An 8,134-nucleotide genomic window follows, 5' to 3' on the forward strand; every position below is an offset into this window, starting at 1 on the left:
TCAGAGCTAGATTTGTAGAAATCTCGACATGGTATCAGATCTAGATTTGTAGAAATTTCTACATGCTATTAGAGCTAGATTTGTAGGAATTTCTACATGGCATCGGAGCTGAAATCTCAATAGAAGAGAAGAATTTGTAGCTGTCCTTGCATATTAATGGAGCTCTAGTTCATGGTAGATCCAAAAGACCCTATGTGTGGACTTCTTAATGGATCTAGAAGGCTGCTAGTGGGAAGATCAGTGAGCCAATGTTTAGTGACACAAAAAGGACATGTGATCATTGATATTGGTAGATTGAGGAGCAACGAGATTTCCCACGGGGAGATTGAAACTCAAAGGGAGTCTAGTTTCAGAGGGAGCAACCCTGTGGAAGCTAGTACTTTAGGATTTGGGGAGATCAGACTCATTATTTCAGTAATTGTAGCAGCAGTGCGGAAGCAACAACAGAGGAGCAACAACAATAGTATGAGTAGATAATATTTAGCTTATGCATGCAAAGCCTTGAGGAGCAAGGAAAATGCTACATATTTGGTGGTTGAGAGGGTGCATGAATTACCTCTCAACATGTAGCCTCAGATATAGCCTCAGAAGCAACTTCAACAAAATGTGGAGCAACCAAAATTGGAGAAGCAGAGAGGAGACCGAGTGGAGACATCCACTCAAGCAGAGACCTCCATTAGGTGGAAATTTTGATCCAAGTGGGCAGAGGTAGCGCATGAAAACATACCTCCAAGTGAGATGTGGGGTGATGTGAAGCAATAGTCCCAAGGGTGCAACAATTTGGGCAGGGTCAATTGAGGTGTTTTTTGTCTCATGGATCATTACCTTGCTACGGGGGCCCACATATTTAGTAGTAGGAGGATCAATGTCAGTAAGATACTCAGAAGTGTAGAGAAGTGTTGACAACAAAGAAAGAGGCTTAGTAACAGAGCTAGTAGCAACACAATTTTTTTTTCCAGTAGACAGTTGCAAACACAGTTGATTCAAGTTATTTTGTTTGGATTCTTTTTTTGGTTAGCAGATGTTGCAGTAGCAACAACAACAGTGGAAAGAGTTGCATGTAGAACATTCCAAAGGTACCATATCGAGATAGAGTTGAATTCATTTCTTGTTGAGAGGGAGTGTTGAAAATACCAACAAGAAATGTTAAAAATAACATGAAGAAAAATCTTAACTTAATTTGTCCTTGAATTAAATTGGGAATTAAATTGTAATTCTATTCTCATATCAACTTGTAACAATTAACTAAGTTAATTTGACTTAGTTGGCTTAGTAAATTTGAGTTGGAACTCTATCTAGAGTCATGTAGAGTGATCCCTAAATTTTAGAGGCCCCAGGTTGAATTATTATTGAGTTGTAATTATTTAATTAAGTTTAAGTGAGTTAAATTCAGTTAAACTAGTTCTAACCGTTGGAGGAACTAGTGAGTGGTCAAGTGATGAGTAGAGTAGATTCATGTCTTTTGTTTTAGCATATCACATAAGAAGTTTGAATCTACAGTAAAAATCTACAGAATTAACAAGATATCTGATAAGGGAATCACTTGAGATGAGATCGTAAATTTATTGGAAGACTTCAAGATAGATTATACTTGGCATGTTATGTTCATAGTTGGACACACTATAAATGAAGAAAAAAAAGGAGGAAGAATGGACTTAACCATCTTATACCAAAAATTCATGAGAAAACATTCATTGAAGGAATGCCCATTAAATAGGTTTGAAACTTATGAATAGAAACATGTCACCAATAGTTGCCCTTCCTTACTATGACTAAAAGCAATTTATCAAGAGGTGAGAAAATAAGCAAACATATATACATTATCTCACAAAAGAAACCATGGAAACCACAACCCTAAGGTATAACTCCTAAACAATCTCAATATTACAATTCATATTGGGATACCTCTTCAATGTTGTTTTCTCCTCAATAGTATTCACCTCAAAACATTCTTAGCAACACAAAGGAATCCACATTTTGGGTGACCTCATCAACACATGCAACCTCATGAAATTATGAGAAATTTGGTCAATTGAGACTAACACTCATGGATATGGTAATAGTTTAATAACTTAATTTACACAATTAATAAAAAAAATGATACCTAATATGTTTCATTGCAGACTATTCAAAATCATGAGAAATTTAGTCAACTAAGACTAATAGTCATGGACATAGTCATAGCTATGAAGAGAGAAAAGGGAGCTCTAATTGAATAGTTCATATGGTATAATACTTCCTAAGGTTTTGCAAATGGGGTAACATCCTAAGCTAGCTTGATTGTGGTGGAAAGTCCACAGTTAAGCATGATTGAGCCAGAAGGGTCTTGGGATGGGTGAAATCTTGGGAAGTCCTGGTTATCAAGTGCAAGCCTTAGAGGCATTGATGGATTCTATGCCATTTATTTCAATACTATCAATCCCACGTCTTCCGCCTGTGAGCATCACTTGATGCAATGAGTTAATGATATCTAATATGTTGCACTGCAAAATCCCCATGTTGAAATCAAAAGTCATTTGTGGGCGAGGGGTGAACTCCGCAATCCCCCAATTATCCTCTACTTTCATTATGAATTGTTGACATTAAATCCCATTGTGTCAAGTGAATTAAGACCTTAAGAGAAGATGCTCCACTGACTTTCCAAAAACAATGGTTTGAGGAAATTGAATAAATTAGAAGAAAATATGCCTTCAATCTTGACAACCTTGATATAAATTTGTAAAGGTTGGATAAACATTGCAAATGTATCAAGAGATGTGGACCTAGGTGAAATGGCTTGAGATTTCAGTAACCTTTGATATGGTTTCCCTCACCAAAATATCAATTTAACTATAGATTTGAACCTACAATGGGAGCTCATTATTGACAAGAATTCAAATTCAATGCAAGGCATTGCTTAACTAAAGGATATGGATATCCTAATTACAACCTCCAACAAATACATTCAAATGGAGATTCATATTCAGAGTGATCACATTGATTGCATGAGGATATGCAACATTTGTAGTTGAGGGGCAATGATGGGCACTACAAATGCCATCTTTTCCATATTTACCTTAATTTACCTTTTTACTAATTTTGGCCATCTTTCATAACCATTTCTAAGCCTATCATTACCTATAATGATGCATTTTTTGTACGTTTTCTCACATTCTATGTCAATTTAGTGAATAATGCTCGTATATGTGAGGATGATAAGCCTTTTTTTACACTTAATTAGGATGGTTACAAGTTGCTACTCTAGGTTTTTATGTAGGATGCTGCTATAGTGCTGCTACCCCCATTACACTGCTACAATGCTGCTACTCCATCATGTTGCAATGTTGCTATTCTTAACATGTTGTAGTGCTGCTACTTGGCATTTTGCAATGTTGCTACTCCTGGCTTGTTGCAATGATGCTACTCTTGGCTGGTTGTGGTGGGTTTCTCTTGGTTTGTTGCAGTGTTGCTACCACTCCAAATGCATCCCTTATTTTTCCTTGATATTGTGACTCCAAGGGAAGGATATGTTAGAGATATAACTTCCTATATACTCACAATAATATATGGAATATTTGTCTTCCACACCTTAGCTCTAACATGTTATAACGTCTATGCTGATCTATAGAATCTCGCGAGAATTGATTAAGGACACCCAAGAAACATTATTGTAGATGTGCTCGATTTCAATAGTTGATGTGGTGGCATTGTAATAGAAAGAAATACTTGTGTTATTTTGGAATGATTGTTGAAGCCAGACTATGGAATTAGTCAAGTAGGATAGAACATCTTGAGAATCATATATTCTCATGGATGTTCTTTAAATATTTTCCAAGGATGATCCCTTGGGGGGAATCTCACAAGAATAAATGGAATAGTTGTCTCCCCCACCATAGCTCTAACATGTTATAATGGCTATGTTGATATGGAGAACCTCATGAGGATCAATTAAGGAAACCCAAGAACCATTATTGTAGATGTGCTTGATTGCAATAGTTGTTGTGGTGACATTGCAATAGAAAGAAGGACTTGGGTTATTTTTGAATGGTTGTTGAAGCCAGGCTATGGAATTAGTCAAGTAGGATAGAACATCTTGAGAATCATATATTCTCATGGATGTTCTTTAAATATTTTCTAAGGATAAGCCCTTGGGGGGGAACTCAATTGTCAAGTGTTGTGAAAATGAAGTGTAGTGTTGAAAATAACAACAAGAAATGTTAAAAATAGCATCAAGAAAGAAAATCATAATTTAATTTGTCTTTGAATTAATTTAGGAATTAAATTGTACTTCTAATTCTCACAACAACTTGTAGTAGTTAACTAAGTTAATTTGACTTAGTTGAATCAGTTAATTCGAGTTGGGAGTCTATCTAGAGTCATGTAGAATGGTTCGTAAATTTTAGAGGCCCAGGTTGAGTTATTATTGAGTTGTAATTATTTAATTCAGCTTAACTGAGTTAAATTTATTTAAACTAGTTCTAACTGATGGAGGAACTAGTGAGAGGTCAAGTGAATTAAATTGGATTTAATTCACATGCAATGATCAATCAGATAACTGATAATTCACTCGTAAATAACTCATGCATGTCAGTTTAGAGGAAGACCTAGTTGAGATTAGAGTTTAGGGAAAGTGTGCTATCAATTGTAAAATCATCTAAATTAAACCAATAGTGCCTGAAATTAGAGAAAGGCTTATGGATGGATTGCACAATTATGAGTGATTTTTTTCCCAATTAAGTATGGGCTAATTCCCAAGGAAACTGGGCAAGGAAGTAGAAGATTCACAGGCATAAGATTTGGCTAAGTAGTGGCTTGAGCTGGGTTATGAAGCAGTGAGTGAGATTGTACTTGTGCAGAGATTGTTCGGATTGAACAAGCATTGTATTTTCTTCTCAGATCTTTTGATTAATGAAATATATAGATAAAAGGGGTTTTTAGCTGAGGCTTTCCCCAAAAATTATTGGGTTATGTGTGATTGAAATTCTTCCTTTTTGCTTCATGATTTCAATGATCAATTTTTATTTCCGTTGATGAGTAGAGTAGATTCAAGTCAATTGTTTTAGCATATCACAATCTGCAGTTTGAATCTACAAGGAATTTCTACATGGTACTAGAGCTAGATTTGTAGAAATTTCTACATGGTATCAAAACTAAAATCACAATAGAAGAGAAAAATTTGAAGTTGTCCTTGTAGATTGATGGAGCTCTAGTTTAGGGCAGATATAGAAGACCCTATGTGCATACTTCTTAATGGAGCAAGAAGGCTGCTAGTGGGCAGATTCGTGAGCCAATGTTTAATGACACAAAAAAGGAGTTGTGATAATTGATATTGATAGATTGAGGAACAGAGATATTTCCCACAGGGAGATCAAAACTCATGAGGAGTTTAGTTTCAGAGGGATCATCCCTATGGAATCTAGTACTTTGGGATCTGGGCAAATCAGACTCATTATTGCAGTAGTTGCAGCAACAATGCGAAAGCAAAATCAAAGAAGTAGCAACATCAGTATGAGTAAATCAGATTTAGCTCATGCATGCAAATCCTTGAGGAGCAAGGAAAAGACTAGAGATTTGATGGTTGAGAGGGAGTATGTTAGACCTCTCAACATGAAGCCTCAGAAACAACCTCAGCAAGTTGTGGAGAAACCACAATTAGAGAAGCAGAGAGGAGACTGAGTGGAGACATCCACTTAAGTAGCGACCTCTAGTAGGGGGAAATTTTGATCCAAGTGGGCAGAGGGAACACATGTAACCATACCTCCAGGTGAGAGGTGGGGCGATGTGAAGCAATAGTCCCAAGGGTGAAAAAATTTGGGCAGGATCCATTGAGGTGTTTTTTTTTTTATGGATCATTACCTTGTTATGCGGGCCCACAGTATTCAGTAGCAGGAGGATCAATATCAGTCAGATACTCAGGAGTACAAAGTAGTGTTGACAACATAGCAGGCGGCTCAGTAGCAGAGTTAGTAGCAAAACAATTTTCCCAGAAGATAGGTGCAGACACAATTGATTCAGTTTATTTTGGATGCTTTTTGGTTACATATGTTGTAGTAGAAAAAAAACAGTGACAAGAGTTACATGCAGAACATTCCAAAGGCACTATATCGGGATAGAGTTGAATTCATTTCTTGTTGAGAGGGAGTGTTGAAAATAACAACAAGAAATGTTAAAAATAACATCAAGAAAGAAAATACTAATTTATTTTGTCCTTGAATTAAATTAGGAATTAAATTGTAATTCTAATTCTCATAGCAACTTATAGTAGTTAACTAAGTTAATTTGACTTAGTTGACTTAGTTAATGCGAGTTGGGAGTCTATCTAGAGTCATGTAGAGTGGTTCCTAAATTTTTGGGGCCCATGATGAGTTATTATTGAGTTGTAATTATTTAATTCAGTTTAACTGAGTTAAATTCAGTTAAACTAGTTCTAATTGATGGAGGAACTAGTGAAAGGTCAAGTGAATTAAATTGGATTTAATTCACATGCAATGATCAATCAAATAACTGATAATTCACTCATAAATAACTCATGCATGTGAGTTCAGAGGAATACCCAGTTGAAATTGGAGTTCAGGGACAGTGTACTATCAGTTGTAAAATCATCTAAATTAAACTGACGGTGCTTGCAATAAGAGAAAGGCCTATGGATGGATTGCAAAATTATGAGTGTATTTTTTCCAATTAAATATGGGATAATTCCCAAGGAAATTGGGCAAGGAGTATTGGCTAAGTATTGGCTTGAGCTGGTTTGTGAAGCAGTGAGTGAGATTGTACTTGTGCAGAGATTGTTCGGGTTGAACAAGCATTGTATTTTCTTCTCAGATCTTCTGATTAATGCAATAAACAAATATCAGGGGTTTTTTGTTGAAGCTTTCCCCGGAAAATTATTTTGTTATGTGTGATTGAAATGATTCCTTTTCTGCTTTGTGATTTCATCGATCAATTTTTGTTTCCGTTGATGAGTAGAGTATATTCAATCAATTTTTTTAGCATATCACAATCTGCAGTTTGAATCTACAAGGAATTTCTACAAGTAGCTCAAGGGGGTAGCTCAATTGGTGATCTCCATGATATGAAGTATTATGTAAAGAATGAGCTTCAATGTTCAAATCCCTATGGGTAAAGCCATATATATATATATATATATATATATATATATATTCTAAGGATGGATAATTAGAAAAGGGTATAAAACCATCTTCCCTTTAGTCAAAGAGGGGAGGCAAATTGTATTATTGTAATGCTATTAAGTTGTAAGTCAATTTGTAGTTAATAAAGAAGCTCACATGAGTTTTGTGCCTTTGTCTTGTTGTGGATGAAGATTCAACTGAAACAATCATTGTTCTTTCCTTCCAATATCTCATTTAAGGAGGTAGGCCCCCTGATTGACAAGGTGTTATTTTATTCTATTAAACTGATTAGTTTACTTCCGTTAACTTTTTCTTTTATATTTTTGTGCGTAGCAATATTAATTCATAGTAATAATTTCAAGAAATGAAACATGTGTCAACAATATTTTGGGTTTAATATTTATTTGTTCTCTTGTACGAACAATCATATTATTTTTACAGTTTAGGTAAGTAATTATTGTTGGTAGAGTTGAAGTATTTGATGTGTTGGATAAATTGAGATCACATATTTTAGGAAACAGACCTTGGAATCTCCCTATCATTATATGCTTTGTTTCAAATATAATGTGCATTCAGTTACAACCTAAGAGTGTGTCAGTTATTGAGTGACAAAATCATATTGTAGTTCTTTTTCATGCATAATTATTTCCTTCCAAGTCATATTTCCTTTTAAGAAAGATTTCATTTACTTTCTTATAATAGATTTAGATTTTCTGAAGTGATGATTGTTTAGGAGCATAACAATTTACTTTCTTTTACACACAAGTTCAATTTCATACAAAAAAATTTGTTTACTTTTTAGTTAAATAGCTAATTTCTATCTACAATTGAATTTATTTGTTTCTAAATTAAAATGATTTATTTTCTTTTGCAATGGAGTTAATTTCCAAATTTTGTTCTTTCAATCTTAGTAAGAAGTCACTCATTTGATCAATCTTAGTTTAGAGTGACTTTGCTGGAGCATCTAAAGACTCTCTCTTTGTAATCATCATTGTTCCTCTAACTACAACACCACACCTAAATCA

This window comes from Pinus tabuliformis, chromosome Q, assembly GCF_031772625.1.
Source record: "Pinus tabuliformis cultivar Carrire ecotype Pingquan chromosome Q, CPIR1, whole genome shotgun sequence".
NCBI classification, from domain to species: Eukaryota; Viridiplantae; Streptophyta; class Pinopsida; order Pinales; family Pinaceae; genus Pinus; species Pinus tabuliformis.